Below are 17,731 nucleotides of genomic sequence, written 5' to 3'. Positions count from 1 at the left end.
GGGCAGGTGAGGAGAGGGGGCGCTGTAGACCACTAAATCAGTGTGCGTTTGGACGTGGGGGAATGCTACTTTCATCTTATTGTTGATGAAACATTCCAAGAACTTCAAATTATCACCTATGAATATGTACCAGACTCGTATATCTTCCTTTTTAGAGTGATAAATTGGTTCTAAAAACTGAACAATCTCAGGAACTTAAAAGCTAACTTGTACCCAAAACGAGGCTGACATTTTGTGAATGGGTAGTTATTTGGACTATTCTAAAATATTGACAAAACTTTGAATGGATTTGCGCTGATAGATATTTGCAAAAAATCTCCACTACTGCTATAACTTCTATAGACAGAAAATACATGCAGCCCAATTATATACAGGATTTGCACTTACCGAAATAACACGCACATTGAAGATCTAATCGTCAGAGTGGATTAAAAGTGCGTTCCTGGCAAATTGTGAGAACAATATATCGTATGCGTGTGTATCATGGACGGCACAAACAAGAGCTACGACAATAACAGAACATTGACCAAAAACTTACCCCTTTCTCCTCAATGGGTGCCTCAAATCCTTCATTCATGTAACCGCCATTTTTTTCCTGCAAATAATAAAAGCAGGAATGAAAGACCCTTTTGTTGAAGGTATAAGGGAATTCACTAATGTTAGCAGTGTATGACTGACTTACAAGATGGACGAAGTGTTACAGTCACACATTATATAGGCCTATAATTTTATTCTATTTGTTTTTATTTGGCGGGAAAATAGAAAGTGTATATGATTCACTATATATATATATATATATATATATATATATATATATATATATATATATATATATATATATTTCTGTGTTCTGTGTATAAAGTTATACCAAGGATAAAAACAGTAAGACGTCTACCCGTCTTAGACCCTGGATGAGGGATAATGTTAGCTGAGGGCACAACGCGTGATTCGTACACCTTCAGCAGAGTTATGTATGCTGGTTTAATTATATCCAGTTTCCTCTCAATGTGATTAGCATTGTAAACTAATGCAGTAAAGGAGCTTAGGCTTTGTAAGCTGACAGACAGGCGTTGTTCTGTCAGAATCCCGTATAGAAGTAACTAGTTGAAGTGTACCGCTATTTGTGTTACCTTTTCCATAGCTGCGTGGAAAAGAAACGAAGCCCACTGTATGCACACTGATCATTTACAGCTGAGTAATGTTTACAAAAATGAAAAACGAATTGTTGTTAAAATTACAGCGTATTGTTACATATATACACCTGATTCTATTTTCATTACCTGAGAGCATGTGCATTAATTTTGTATCCGTGACATTCCTTCAAATTTCAACGGCTGTATTCAAAATCCATTTAGGACAGACACTTTTCTCACTTTACAGCGAATTTTCCACTACATTGTAAAACCATGCTTGAGGCTTAAGACTTTTAAGCTATAATTATTCCGTTTGAAGTCTGAAATAAAATAGCGTATTGTTAAAATACATGACCGAGGCAGTTTAATTTCGTCTGGATCCAGAAAGGATTCTATTTATATATTCTAAATATTCAACTTGAAGCCCGAATCGTGTTGTTGTAAGGCTCATGACAGAAGCAGAAAATACAGTGTACCTGTGACTTAGTGCAGAACGGGTCCCGCTACCACAAAGGCCTATTTGTTCGGTTTTAAGATCTGAACAATACGGTATTGGTATAATACATAAGGCTTGGACCCCTTTGCAGCGATTGGTCCAAAACTGATTCTGTTGAATAATAGCGTGTCGACTATATTCAGTACGCCTCTCCTAGATAGTTTCATGATGCTGCTTAGTGCTAAGTCGCGCTTAGCTAAGTGCACTTTATATCTCTCCAACATACGTTGTCATGGTATTTAAGGACTTAATATGTTAGCTAAGTGAGCTTCATGAAACCGACCCCTGGTTATGTGGAAGATATACATTGCTTATTAAATCCGTAAGTTCTCTTGTAAGTGTATTGAAATGCTAAAGATTGATCTCAAATTTCATAGTTAAACTAGTACCGCTATCCAAAAGCATCTCACAATACCTAAGCCTGTATATACGTTAGCTTTTTTAAGCCCACGGTTAATGCTTGGCCTGATATCTTATGATTACAGTCTATAATGGGGAAAACACCAAGACTGAACCCAAATTTCAGATTGAAGCCAGTATACAAGCATTTCAGAATACCTATGTTGAAATGTGTTATCTGTGTTAAGCTCGCAATACAAAGTACAAAACAAGGAGTATTTATTTCAGGTTCTGTGTATTGATTAAAATACACATTTACATTCGATATATTTGACAAATGTAACAACTGCATTACTTGTCTATAAATGGGTACATTCAATGCTAAACAGAATTAGAACACTGTAGGACAGTGTCGGGAAATGCTCAGTCAATGTACGAGTCACCGGAAAGACACCGCTGGCGGAAACCGTGATAAAGCCAACACTGCTTAAGTACTGCATTCACACAAACACCCGTACAGATGTATGACGAACGGTTTCAGTTTCATGCACCTTGACTTGTGTGGTTTGTTACACAGGTTCTCAAAAAATACAGAGCATAAAGAAATGTGAAAATATAAATAAAGCTCTCCAAAAGGTATCTACAGATCATCCTGTCCTATTTAAACGGTTTATGTGAACATGAGATAACACAAGCAAACACAGGTAAGACGATCACAGCTTTACGTGGCCACGAGATAACACGGACAGGCACAGGTAAGACGTTCACAGGTTTACGTGACCATGAGATAACACGAACAGGCACAGGTAAGACGCTCACGAGTTTACGTGACTACGACATAACACGAGCAATCACAGGTAAGACGATCACAGCTTTAGGTGACCATGAGATAACACGAGCAGGCACAGGTAAGATGATGGTGGGTTTACGTGGCCACAAGATTACACGAACAGGCACAGGTAAGACGCTCACGAGTTGACGTGACTACGAGATAACACGAACAGGCACAGGTAAGACGATCACAGGTTTACGTACCCATGAGATAACACGAGCAGGCACATGTAAAACGCTCACGGGTTCATGGGCCCATGTTAAAGTGAATGTTATCAAAAATAGTTGCCTACATCTCTAACAGGTCACATTATAGGGGAAAGTGGGGCAAAATGGACCCTCGGGGCAAAATGGGACAGTTCTCAGAAACGCATAATACTGGTGCTGCCACCTATGATGTCGCGTCCAGAATCAGAACGAGGCCGATTTACAACAACAAGGTCGTCATTAGAAGCTCACGTGGACATGAAGTCATTTTAGCGGCAGTTTATGAATTTTGACCCGTTTGATCTAAGGTAAGCACGTTTTTAAGCTCGGTATGAGCATAACTTATCCTAAGAAATACTACCTTAAACATATCCATTTGAAACTTTGCATAATTAGCTCCCACAAACAAGTAAATAATGTGAACTCAGCAACGAGTGATGGCGATGATTCAATTTTAACAGTTGAGGGGCAAAACGGGACACACTGGAATGGACACACTACAGTTGAACTTCTTCTACCTTCAACGTTTAAAGAGTTCGAACTCCAAACTCCTCTACTGGGTCATCATAACCTAAAATAGGTGGTACAGACTGGTATTATTTCACTTAATCGGAGATATTGCCCAGCGAAATATACTCTGTACACACATTAACCTAGATTTCAGGCGCCTCGCATGTGTCTGCGAAGAACTTGGGATATAACGCTATTGTATATTCATAGAATTATAATGAGGTCTTAGGGCGCATATGTAGCTGGGGCGAAACAAAGGGGTTTATCATCATTCAGTTGTAAATGACGTCTGTCCGTTTTAGCAAAGATGTTACATCGTCCAAGTTTATCCATTTCCATTAGGACACTTGAGGTAGTGAGAAACGCTGCATAGTGCTAATACGTCATGGGGGGATTCGAACACCTGCAGGTTACGTTTTACTGTATTAACAATCATTTCCTGGAACAATCCAACATTTTGCATCGTTGTGAAATATAATTTGGGAAGCAGAGAACTGATACCTATAAGACAGTCTTATAAGAATAATACAGTCTACAACATCACTGGCACAAGTGCATCACTGTCACACCTGAAAGACATCCCTGTGTATCCAAAAAGACATCCTGGTGACACATGTGCGACATCCCTGTAACATAAGTGCCGTATCAGTTTGGCACTTGTATGACATCCCGGCGATACTAATTTTAAGTGTCATAACAATTTGTCACATGTTCTGCGTTAGTGCATTTACTGCATCATTGTATGTAGTAGCACATGTGACACATGTGACACATCACTATAGATTATAGTAACAACTGTAGGACATTTATGAAAGGGGATATCCGCCAAAACCGTATGCGTGTCACTTTGAACGTTGTAAGTTCTGCACTGCTATGTAAGTCTTCAGCTTCTGCTATGTGTCTACCAACATTCGGCTATGTGGCTACTGAAATGTGGGTATGGTATGTAATCTGAACATTGGTAATTGCGATGCCATACGTCTTGTCTTTTCAACGAGAAAGCTTGTAAGCGCTTTGAGATTTCAATGGAAGAATTAGCACCCCCTGGTGTCATAACGGTGCATCACCACAGATAAGCGCTCGAGCTGCTCTCATCTGTGGCGATGCCCCGTTATGAAAACAGGGGGCGCTTCTGTCATTTGTAAATTGAAATAACAACCGCTCCCGAGTGAAGAATTACGACATTTCGTTTCAGCTGATTTCCCATTTGCGGACATAGTTGTGTGCTATTTTACTTTTTACTTCATAAGAAATGTATTTTTTTTTGATGAAAGGTAAATTTATAAGACTTTATGTTTTAAAATTTTATTGCCCCGAGATTATTTTTTGTATGTATTCTTGTGTTGACTGTTGGTTTGTACTCTCATTACACTTGGTACATGAACGGGCCGTAGAACTTTACTGGTATTAATGATAGGGCTCGCATGAAGTTTAAATGAAAGTCAAATAAAGTCTACTAGCAAACTGCTACAAATAAACCGTTGCTTTTTCTGATTAGATTTTCAAACATGTACATGTATAATCACAGAACTTGCTTTTCTTTTTTTCGGTCTGACGTTAGATTCAATATATATAGAAGTGCACTGTTATTGTTAAGGTCGTTGAAACCGAAAGTAAAACTAAGTGAGCAAATATGAAGAGTGAGTGAGTGAGAGCTTGGGGTTTAACGTCGTACTTAACCATTTTTCAGTCATATGACGACGAAGGAATCCAGTGCATGTAATGTGCCTCCTCGTTGCAGGACGGATTTCCATCGCTCCTTTTAATCTAGTGCTGCTTCACTGAGACGCCTTACCGAAGGCAAGTAAGCCGCCCCACCCAAAGTCATTATACTGATATGAGTCAACCAGCCGTTGCACTATCCCCTTCATGCTGAATGGAAAGCGAGGAAGTTACAACTTCCTCTTTTAAATCTTAATTGTGACTCGACCGAGGATTGATCCTGGATCTACCGCCTCCCGAAGCGGACGCTCTACCAACTGTGCTATCGGGGCCGGTCAAATGTGAAAAATACCACCTGATACACGCATTGTTTGTAACATTCCAAGTGAGTCCCCAATACAACATGCTTAGTATCCACAAGCATACAAAATGCTAATTTTTCAATGTCATAAGGGGTCCTATTTCAAATGTTTATATAGGGTTAATTGCCTAGGCTGTACGTCTAGGGGTGATGATAATAGGCTGTATTATCATCGCCCCTGGGCAAACATATGGATTGTCGCCTGCCCCATGTGCAAATTTATGTGTAATGTGTAAATTTAGGGGCCCCTAAACCCATGGGGCTGCTGGGCAACTTCTGACTGTGAGTATGCCCATGCAAGACGATGGCGGGGCCTAGGGACTACTTCGACCAAAATGTAAATAACAAGAGATTTGAATCAACTGCTGAAATATTAACAACCCTCATAATATCATTACAAATTCAAAAGGGTTTTCAAACATTGTCACAACACGTGCAATGAAATCCTCAGCAAAACTACTAAAAAGTCCTGGTAATTGTTTGTGTAATTAGCATAACTCATCCATGATTGACGCCTTATTATGTTAACAACAACAACTACAACTGAACAGTCTCATCCATAACCAGAACTGCAACGGTGGAAACAAATGCACGCCATCGAAAGACAGAACCTGCGGCATCACAATTTAAAATATTCAGATTACATACCTTACCCACATTTCGGTAGCCATATAGCCGAATGTTGCTAGACACATAGCAAAAGTTGAAGACTTACATAGCAGTGTAGAACTTACAAAGTTCAAAGTTACACGCATACGGTTTTGGCGGGTATCCCCTTCCATAGTGTGTGTGTGTGTGTGTGTGTGTGTGTGTGTGTGTGTGTGTGTGTGTGTGCGTGTGCGTGTGCGTGCGTGTGTGTGTGTGTGTGTGTGTGCGTGCGGTCACTGTCAGTTCAAGTCCAGCTCATGCTGGTTTCCTCCCCGGCTTTAAGTGGGAGGGTCTTCCAGCAACCTGCGGATGTTCGTGGGTTTCGTCCTGTCTCCTTGCGCTAATCTCTCATATCCTCGCACCAAGCGAGACAGCAGCAAATAAATTAACAAAAATGCTTTTATGTTTTTGTTCTGCCATTGAGTCAGTGAAATATGTGTTTCATACTCCATACCAATTATATTAAATTAATTAAAATGATTATTTTTTTAATATGCGGGAGAGGAAATGTCAAAACATGTGATCAGAACTTTATTGACGGGGAGGGCAAATAATCTGTTTTATACAATCAACCGGAGTTCCTAAGTGCTGACCTACAATGTATAGGTAAATTACTTCGGCTCACATCAACTGGGGGGTTTCATGCCAAATGGTTCCATGACAAACTTACATAAAGCTTTTTAGAGTTCAGATCGTCAGTAAGACTGTACCCAACATGCCTATGGTTATGCAAAAAGACGTACACTCAATGGACGACTTGATTTTATCTAGCAAGCCTAGAACAGTTTCGTGAACGCCTCAAGTGTTCGTATATACCTACAGAAACATTGATCAAAGAGTTCTCAGCTTGTGACAGAACCCTACACTTTTGTTGATCTCCCAGCTCTTATTGAAAGTCACCTCGTGTAGCTTTGGCGTGTTAATGGTTTGAACAGCGCGGAGGACTTTGTCCTCGAACGGTACTAGTTGTGCTTATCACTGATGACATGGGGACAACTTCACTTGTGGCTACACGCTGGGATAGGCTTTTCGGATGGGAGGGGAGCCTGTAACGCATGAGGTGCTCGAGACGGGGGTACCCAATGCCCTCAACTTCCATGTGTGGAAAATTCGCATTTCAGGGATTTGTTCACAGTGAATCAGTTTTTTTTTCTCCATGAAAATGCCCTCTCATTACTCCAACCTTTACAAATTCCGACTGGTTTGTATTTCAACGTACCTCGTACTATACTACATTTGCTTAACGGAACAAAACATGTACTGGCAGAAATCCATGAAAACATTAACTACTGTGTACGAATGGTACACACTTTTCGTGGCAAAAATGCTCATCCACATAATTTTGTGTACCAGCAGTACACAAACTATGTAATTCGTGTAACACATGTGTATAACAATGTGTAACACATTCGTGTATCATCGATATACATGCCTTTGTGGATGTACAAATTTGTACACTGTCATTTTTAGAGAGTATGCTCTGTGACATTAGTGACATTACCATTGGTTCATCCTGAAAAAACACTAGTCATACGTACAACTGATTAGCGGAAAACTATTGCAATCCTACTTCAGAAAGATGTCCGTTAACTGTGAAGAAAAAAAGTTGGGAGCTTTTCGGGACACGATAAAACATGTTGACTCGGAGAAGAGGGAGGGTTACGCTGCAAGCGTTCTTTTCCACAGTGACTGCATTTCAAAATCCAACGGGGTATTTTGAGGACATTTACAGGTGTGTGGCTATCTGAGTTAACATATCCCGGGTGGAGTGCAGTTGAGTCAACATCAGTGAGGTGAAAAGACTATATAATATTCTGATCACTTCAGGAAAAACAGCCGTGGTCAAACATTAAGATATTATGTAGTTATAGTGCTCAAATACACAATAAAGAAGGGACGTACTGACTAGAGACACAATTAAACAATGGCTAGGGCACCTACACCTGGGTTATAAGCAAAACTACTAAGATGGAAAGTCCTGTTTTCTCATGGCCGCCAATCTGTTTCTCAATAGTCAAATCACGTACACACTTGAGATACATCAGCAATGATATAACCCAAATGTCTGTCAAGACCAGCGGCTATTTGCATTGCTTATTGGTCTATAGCGCAACAGGGTGGATAGGTAAACAAAGTAGGAAAGCTCGTTGCTGTGATATCCATCTAGCTATAGTCTCTTTACACACACCTTTTCTATCTCGCCTCCCATATAATTATGAGGAAGAGCTTAAGATAACATACAGAACACGTTCTAGCTGTGTGATGTAGGTGTTATGTAATATGTTGGTCTAGTTCGTAGAATCATTTTTTGTGTTAAAAACCCGTGCAACTCCAAGGTTTGTTTTACGTACTCAAAGAACTTCTGCTGACTCCGAACTGCCAAGAGAGCAAATATTTGCATACTAAAGGAAAAGATTTATCTTCTTCCTCAATCATTTTCGAGATTAACTGTTAGCTTATAATTGTGTGTTTAATGAAATCTTTGACATTACTGCTGCTTAATTTGCTTGTCTTCTCGCTCGTTCTTTTTACAAGTCCTCAAGTTAATAGCTTAAACTCTGTGTTTGGAGAGTGTTTGTATGGTAGAAGGCTAGTTCTTCAGTATGTATTCTACATGTGTGTAGGAGGTGGCTTAGCTGGGAGAGGGGTAGAGATGAAAATGCCTTTTTAAATAACAGAGGAAAAACTCCTACAGCTTGGTTTTTATGCACCAGTATATTCTTGTTTGTATTTGATGTTGTCATACCGTTACATTCTGGATGTTGTCATACCGTTACAGTCTGGATGTTGGCATACCGTTACAGTCTGGATATTGGCATACCGTTACAGTCTGGATGTTGTCATACCGTTACAGTCTGGATGTGGTCATACCGTTACATCGCTGTGAGTTCAAGTCCAGCCCATGCTGGCTTCCTCTCTGGCCGTATATGGGAAGGTCTTCCAGCAGCCTGCGGACACTTGTGGGCACTTTGTACAGTGGCCATAACCTACTTTTGGCTCTCTCTATCCATTTAAAGTCATTCGTGAGTCACTGCATGGACTTGGACAGGCGGGATGTGGGACGTGTGCTGTTTTCCGTAATGGGCCGGATAATGTCTCTTCAATCTAACCTGTCAAACTTTAGTAGGTACACACCGTTTAAACGGCATAAAGCGGGGTTTGCATAAAACATATAAACCCATATAACTGAACATGACACGGCGCGTGTGTACGAATATGTGGAATTTGAAAACTTCCAGGTTCAAGGTCAGTGGTTTTACCCCTGGCAGTCCAGTTTCCTTGTGTAAGCAGTTCTTGAGTTAACAGGATTTATAAACGTGAGGTTGCTGTCAAGTGGTAGATTGGAAGAATCTCCTTTTCACAAGGAACATCTGAGAAGGGGGTCGGCAACCAACAAATGCAGCAACCGTGACTTTGCAACAGCCAACATCTTATATATCGAAAGATACTTTTTTGCTCCATTCATTTGTTTCATATTGCTTTATACGTAAATGTCCTTATTTCAGTTTAACAGTGTTACACTGTACCAGTGCCAATGACTGCTCGCGTTTCTTCACAAAGGAAAGCTTGCGCCCGTAACCCTGTTCAGTACACTGTGCCACCGGTACCCACACCTGGTGCCTATTGTCGCTGTTCCCAGGGGCGTATTCAAAGTGATGACTTTATTCATGTAAACAACATAACTCGGAGCGGATTAAATCAGTGAATACCTATTGCAGGCCTGTGTTGCGCTCGTCTTTATTGATGTTATACAGTGGATCTACCTGTTCGCCTGACTTTCCATGAAAGAAAATGGCCAATGTCATCCTACCGATTTCACAGTGCTGATGACACACGTCCTGTTCCAGATCTGAAGTAAAGCTCGACAATTTAACGCGAGCTGATCCGGATGTTGCAAAGAAAACCTGTCGCACAAGTTCTTTTTATATAGTCTTCATTTTGCAATCTTTGGGACCACAATAAGCCGTGACTTATACTGTGACCCATTTGATGAATACAACAATTTGACAGGTAAATAACTGTATTTGTGTATATCAGAATCAGAGAAGAAGTTGTCAAATAGATCGCTATTAAGATTACTGACTTATTAAGGAAGTCGGCATATTAAAGTGTTCGTCAGTCTATATTCTGAGTAGTACCCTAGAGGTGGTTTTGTCGACTGAAACAATAAACTGAGCTTAGATTTAAAATGGGCTGGATCACTGAGTTCTATCACATGAGGGGTGGGGGGGGGGGAGCATTTCAGTCTCGAACAGTGCGAGGGAAGAATGAATTTCTACACTGTTCTCTTCAGCAGAAGAAAGGGGTAATTGCTCCAAAAGAGCGCAACGGATAGGGATTTCTGTTAGAAAAGAAGTGTGGGATGAGACGATTTATAACATGAGTTGGTGTTTGAAAAACTATTTTATGGAAAAAGTGTAAGTCTGTGGATCAGACGTCTTTTTGCTAAAGGCAAGAACCCAGATTCCTCATACAACAGTGCCGTTGTACTACTTCTTGTAAGACCAGTTATAGTTCTCAAGGCGTCTTTTTGAAGCATTTGAATTCGATTTATTTGTTCTTCCGTGAGGTTATCCCAGACTACATCAGCATACTCAAGGGAGGGTCTCCCAAAGGTTTTATACATAATTTCTATACTTTTCCTGTCCAGTATGTATTTAAGACTTCTAAATATTCCTATCTTTTTACATGAACCAGAAATAATATGTCGATATGCTCGTTCCAAGTGTTCCAATTTTCTGATTGGGTCACACCCAGATGTTTAAGGGACGGGGATGTTTTAATTGTGACTGAGTTGAAGGTAGGGGTTAGATTGGATGGTGTTTTGTGTCGGGACACAAGTAAAGCATTTGTTTTGTCAGAATTAAATTTAACGAACCATTATTTTGGACCAGTCCTCAATATTCTGTAAATCTTTCTGAAGGCCATGAACAATGAGGGGATCGTTGAGATTTTTCGATATTATATATAGACACGTGTCGTCCGCAAACAACCGTAAGTTCTTTATGATGCCTTCCGGTGGATCATTAATGTATATTAAGAACAATAGGGGACCGAACCCTGGGGTACTACTGCTTGTAGTGTGCCTTTTTGGGAGATAATTCTCACACCAGTTTAATAACTTGCCTCGAATACCAACACTTTTAAGTTTGTATGATAATCCTATATGCCAGAAAGTCGAAAGCCTTTGAAATATCAAAAAAGACAAAGTATACTTCTTTCCCTTTATCTAAGAAATTGACTATGTTGAAATACATTTCTAGCAATTGAGTCACCGTTGATCTAGATGGGAGAAATCCGTGCTGTGCTGTACAGATGTTATTTCGCAAAAACTGGAAAACATATTTATTTGAACACAGCTCTTTCAAATACTTTACTTAGGCAGCTTAGTAGAGATATGGGCCTGTAATTTCTAAAATCGTGTATATTTCCGTTTTTTGTAAATTGGAGTTACATTTGCAAATTTCCATAACTTTGTGAATTTACGTACAGTGAGGGGCATATTAAAAAAGTGCGACAATACAGGCGTAAGAATATCCTTACCTTCATCTAGATGTTTGGCACTTATTATGCCTGGGCTAGAGGCTTTGGAGTGTCGAGACCGCTTATGGTATCATTTATATCCTCTCGTGTGATAACGATTTCCTGCAGAATTTCTTTGTTTAAAAACCGCTGATTCATTTTGCTCTTTATGTGACCAAGAATAAGTTGTAGGAGGTCGTTTTGAATGCCCTTCATTGTCGGTATGTGTCCAAGCATTGACGGCCCTTCACGTATAGTTAAGGATGCATAAACCGTACCCAGTGCAATAGGTGAAGCATACGTGAAAGGGGTGGACGACGCATTAGATCCACTAAAACTAGGTCATAAGTCCGCAAGACTTGTGATGTGCAAATGCATTTTCTGACAGATAAAACCCAACACTTTGGCCAGCACATAGTACACGAGTATAAACTCTAATACAGCTAGATTTAAAATATGGTATTCACGTTTTCTATATTTGATTAACTTGGAATGACATCGGTCATGCAGCCCGCATACTTGTAATTGCAAAACTCGATCCGGTAAAATCCAGGGTTAGAGGTCTAAAAGGAGGTGTGCTATTTATGTCATAAATTTATTTTAAAATATATATATGCCTATATGCTCGCGCATATACCGGAAGTTGGGGTTCGAAACCCGGCGGTACACACCTTCGCACAAGAGCGTTGGGTGAATGGAGCGTTTTCTAACCCCAACTTCCGGTATATGCGCGAGCGTCCCCACGTGGAACTCCCGTGAACTCATGTCTCTCATAGGCGATTTCTGGTTATCATGTGAAATTCGGCGACCATTAATTCTGTGTGACTGAAAAATCCCTGTCTTTATGTTTTATCCAATATTATTACTTGTATTATCAGTTATTGTCATACAGCTGAGCTGATACATATCTTCTGCCTGTATGCAAATCGTATACAGTTTAACCTATCGGCTTTATCCATGTGGTTACATCCATTTGTTCCTATTATCAGTATGTCGTATATATAGCCTAGTCTATATTTGTCTCTTCTTTCCGTTTTGCATGACTAAGTCCGGGTTAGTTATGCTCAGGTCAAAAGCACCCATCTGGATCATTAAACATACATGGTCACAAAAGGCTGAAAAAAACCCCCCTCCTCACTGTTGCTAGATGACATTCCGGTCGAATTTCAGTTCGTCGCCGCAGGTTTTCTGATAGCTATGTGGCTGCATGCAGTGATGAGTCTTTTCGATATGACGTCATATAGCATATAGAGGCCACACGGAAGAACAATCATATTCTAATGCATCATCTGAGAATAGCAACTTTATAGGGACTGAAAAAGTGGCGCACCGGTGCAGGAAACGTCGTTCAGAACGAAGACTTATATGTAAGCCTGAGATTAAGAACAACGGTCCACACGGGTTTTCCGTGAAGTGGAAAAAGAAGCTGAACATGCAAGAATAAAGATACAGATTCATTAAAAAAAAAAACAAAAAAAAACAAAAACAAAGGCACCTGTGATAAGACAGTTTTGAGGTATAACATAGTTAGAAAATATCCTATATAGCTGTTTCATGAAACGGAAGGGAAAAGAACAAGCATGTAGGAGGCTGAATGTTTGTCAAAAAAAATCATCCGTATTTGATTTACATGTCGTTTATACAGTAGGAATAAGTTCGTGCACAATTTCTTACACTCTAAAGCTATCTTTAACCACAGAGGCCTGATTGATCATGTCGGGACTTGGTTGTAACTTATAGTTCATGCACATGTAATTACGATCGTGTAAGTGGTTACCTGGGTCCTCTTGAGACTACACAATCGTGAATTGTGTTATTGTTCCACATCACAACTCAGGCTAAACTATAACGGTTAACAGTTACCTAACGTCGGGCCTTGTCTGGAAGCGAATGAGAGTTCAGTTAATCGTTCTGAAGAACTGAAACAAGTTTAAACTTAAAAGTTGAACATCACTTAGTTTGTCTGATTTATCCCTAGCTAGCCTGTCCGTGAAGGTCCGTTTATAAATAAAAGTATTTCAGCTGGGGTATAGATCTGTCTGAGTGGTCCCAGTGTGGGGTGGGTACGGAATTTAGAATTGAAGGAAATGCCAGAGCACATGTATTATGTTTAACCCTGTCTTACCTGTACAGCCGTATCATATGGCGGAGGCTGATCCCCATTCAAAGTTTTGCCATTCGTTATCTTTTCCCCACTTGACGCCTGAAGTTCGATATCTTCCATGTTTTCAGTTAACCAGTCAATACGGCTAAGGTAAAACCGTCAACTCGTCTCCGCACTCAGTTAATCTATACTCCAGAGAGCTGTTTGAGACATGTAAAGTATCTCCTGCAGTCACGTGGCCAACAAGGGGCATCCGCCAATCAACGATCTAGACAAGACCCCCTCCCCTCTTCTCCTACCAGGGAGTTTGTGACAAAAGGATCGGAGATTGCCGATTGAGATTTACGAGGAGGACCGAAACACGGACGACCTACAGCTCAGGTGTTTAGCCCATGTTTGAATGATATAATAGAACAGCCGAGGCCTCAACTATACGTGCCGCACACCTGTAGTGTCACTAATTAGAAAAACTGCACACTTATCCCTAAAAGTCGCAGGTAATATAAACGTTACAGGTGTGAAAAATTCTATCACACTACACTTCACACTCCCCGGGTGGGTTTGGAATTCAACTCTCCCCCTGTACTTAAGTCATAGAAATTAGTACCGTATATGAGGAAACTGCAAAGCGAAAACCTGACATGTAATGTAAATGCGGTTTATGTTTACATCAACAATAGTACGGTAATACATATGCCTACCACGTTTCTGTTTGTCAGTCCTCTTTGTTTACACCTTGATATTTCTAATTAAAAAGTAACAGAAAAAAAAATCAATCATGGAAATAAGATGTCGAATAAATATATTATATACGTATTGCGCACAGAATCTTATGATGTCATATGTGCCATATCACTCTGTTGTATCCTCATTATTCGCTGTATTTATTTATTTGATTGGTGTTTTACGCCGTACTCAAGAATATTTCATATTCGCTGTAACGATAGCTTGAAATAATGTAAGAAGAAATAGAACAGAATATAGTTATACCTGAGAACAAAGGCTACATGTAATTAAATGTTGTCGTCAACCAAGCTGTCTGTGTTTATCATGCCCTGGACTAATTGGTTGTGTTGTGTAAAATATATTCTAGCTGCGGACCCACTCACAAAACAGGTGCCACAGTGCAGTGAAGGGATTAAGGGCATTTTGTGTCTCCAAAATGAAATTATTGTATCACACTGCAGGTGTAGTAGCTGGACATTTATTATCGGGATTTGAGGTGTCTGAATTCGACAACACTGTGTTCATCGCTGATTAACTGATAAATATTGACGATTGCTTTCAAATCACTTGCAAAACGATAATGGGCATTGCAATCATACCACGACAAGTGGTCATATTTGTTCTTGTTAAGGTGCGATCATGCAGCTACACCTGAGTGCTATAGTGAGTATGCATGGTAATACGCTGCATGGAGGGTCCTTATGATGATACATGTTAGGCCTCCGTCTGGGAAGTTCAGGACGTTCGGGGCAGGCACGGAGGAAACCTTTACAAACACTTTGGACAGGGGTAGGGGTCCGAGGAAATTGTTTGCGGTTGAGTTTATCAGCATGAAAAAAGGCAAGGATTCAGGGGCTGTTTAAGCTCCGGAAGCTCGGGAGAACTCTGCAGAAGGCCTCAGTTACATTTTAAGCGATTTCTGGGGAGTAAAAAATATATTAAGCAATGAATAAGTAACAACGCATGTTTGGCTATATGTATTCCGAAATGTAAATATTACACTAATTTTATTTTTGTATCCTACTATACATGTAATGATTTTTTTTTTGCAATATGAGATATATTTTCTGGCCTAATGAGTGAGTGAATGAGCGCTTGGGGTTAACGTCGTACTTATCAATTTTTCATATGACGTCATATGACGACGAAGGAATCTTTAGAGTGTATGTAATGTGCCTCCTTGTTGCTGGGCGGATTCCCACCGCTCTTTTATCAAGTGCTGCTTCACTGAGACGCCTTACCGAAGGCAAGTAAGCTGCCCCGCCCGGGCCATTATACTGATACGGGTCAACCAGTAGTTGCACTATCCCCTTCATGCTGAACGCAAAGCGAGGAAGCTGCAACTTCCTCTTTTAAAGTCTTAGGAGTGACTCGACACAGGATTGACCCTGATCTACCGCTCCCGAAGCGGACGCTCTACCAACTGTGTTAGTGGGGCCGGTCTGTGGCCTAATGAGGTCCAGCCCGATGCATGCACAGCTGCTTTTCACAAATCGTCAAAGGCAAAGGCAGGAATGAACAACGCTCCCACACAGCTTAGGCCCGTGTTACTTGAGGCTAATTATTGGCAAAGAAACTTTCCTTGCTCCACTTTAATTATTGTCAGAGGGGAGGGGCACTTGCATTCGCCATCTCGTTTTTACATGCGTTACAAAGATGGTTTTTACTAATAACGTGAAATAAACTTGTGCTCAAATCTACATTCTGAAACTAGAAATTCAATTCTCTTCTGTCAATGGATCCTTTTTGCTCGGTTAACTATAGTACCGAGTGTGATGTCCCACCTGTGAGAGTAACCCATGTACAGGCAACGGGCTGATCAATGATTGACTTATCTCCCTATGCTGTGAGCCATGCACCAATGACAAGAGAAAATAAGGAGGCATGTGGGAAGTGTGAGACATGGGACTATAAGGACACGGCTACATGGAAGTGTTTGTGTGACATGGGACTATAAGGACACGGCTATATGGGAAGTGTTTGTGTGACATGAGATTTTAAAGAGGCGAAAATGTAGGAAGTGTTTGTGTGGTATGAGACAATACGGAGGGGCGTATGTGGAAGTGCATGTGTGATATGAGACAATACGGAGACGGGCACGTGGGATGTGTTTGTGTGACTTGAAACAACGAGGACGTGGGTATGTGGGAAGTGTTTGTGTAACATTAGGCAATAAGGAGGCACTTATGCGGGAAGTATTTTTGTGTGATATGAGACATTAAGGGGGCGGCTATGTGAGAAGTGTTTTGTGTGACATGAGACAATAATGATATGAGTATGTGGGAATTGTTTGTGTGACATGAGGCATTAAGGACACAGTTATGTGGAAGTGTTTGTGTGACTTGAAACAACAGTGATGTGGGTATGTGGGAAGTGTTTGTGTGACATGAGACAATAAGGAGACCGATATGTGGGAAGTGTTTGTGTAACATTAGGCAATAAGGAGGTATTTATGTGGGAAGTATTTTTGTGTGATATGAGACATTAAGGGGGCGGCTATGTGAGAAGTGTTTTGTGTGACATGAGACAATAATGATATGAGTATGTGGGAATTGTTTGTGTGACATGAGGCATTAAGGACACAGTTATGTGGAAGTGTTTGTGTGACTTGAAACAACAATGATGTGGGTATGTGGGAAGTGCTTGTGTGACAATAAGGAGACCGATATGTGGGAACCGGTTTGTGTAACATTAGGCAATAAGGAGGTATTTATGTGGGAAGTATTTTTGTGTGATATGAGACATTAAGGGGGCGGCTATGTGAGAAGTGTTTTGTGTGACATGAGACAATAATGATACGAGTATGTGGGAATTGTTTGTGTGACATGAGGCATTAAGGACACAGTTATGTGGAAGTGTTTGTGTGACTTGAAACAACAGTGATGTGGGTATGTGGGAAGTGTTTGTGTGACATGAGACTATAAGGAGGTATTTATGTGGGAAGTATTTTTGTGTGACATGAGACATTAAGGGGGCGGCTATGTGAGAAGTGTTTTGTGTGACATGAGACAATAATGATACGAGTATGTGGGAATTGTTTGTGTGACATGAGGCGTTAAGGACAAAGTTGTGTGGAAAGTGTTTGTGTGACTTGAAACAACAATGATGTGGGTATGTGAAAAGTGTTTGTGTGACACGAGAGAATAAGGAGACCGATATATGGGAAGTTTTTGTGTGACATGAGGCAATAA

This window comes from Liolophura sinensis, chromosome 6, assembly GCF_032854445.1.
Source record: "Liolophura sinensis isolate JHLJ2023 chromosome 6, CUHK_Ljap_v2, whole genome shotgun sequence".
Taxonomy (NCBI): Eukaryota; Metazoa; Mollusca; class Polyplacophora; order Chitonida; family Chitonidae; genus Liolophura; species Liolophura sinensis.
The sequence above is the reverse complement of the archived record's forward strand: the minus strand, read 5'-3'. Positions refer to the sequence as shown.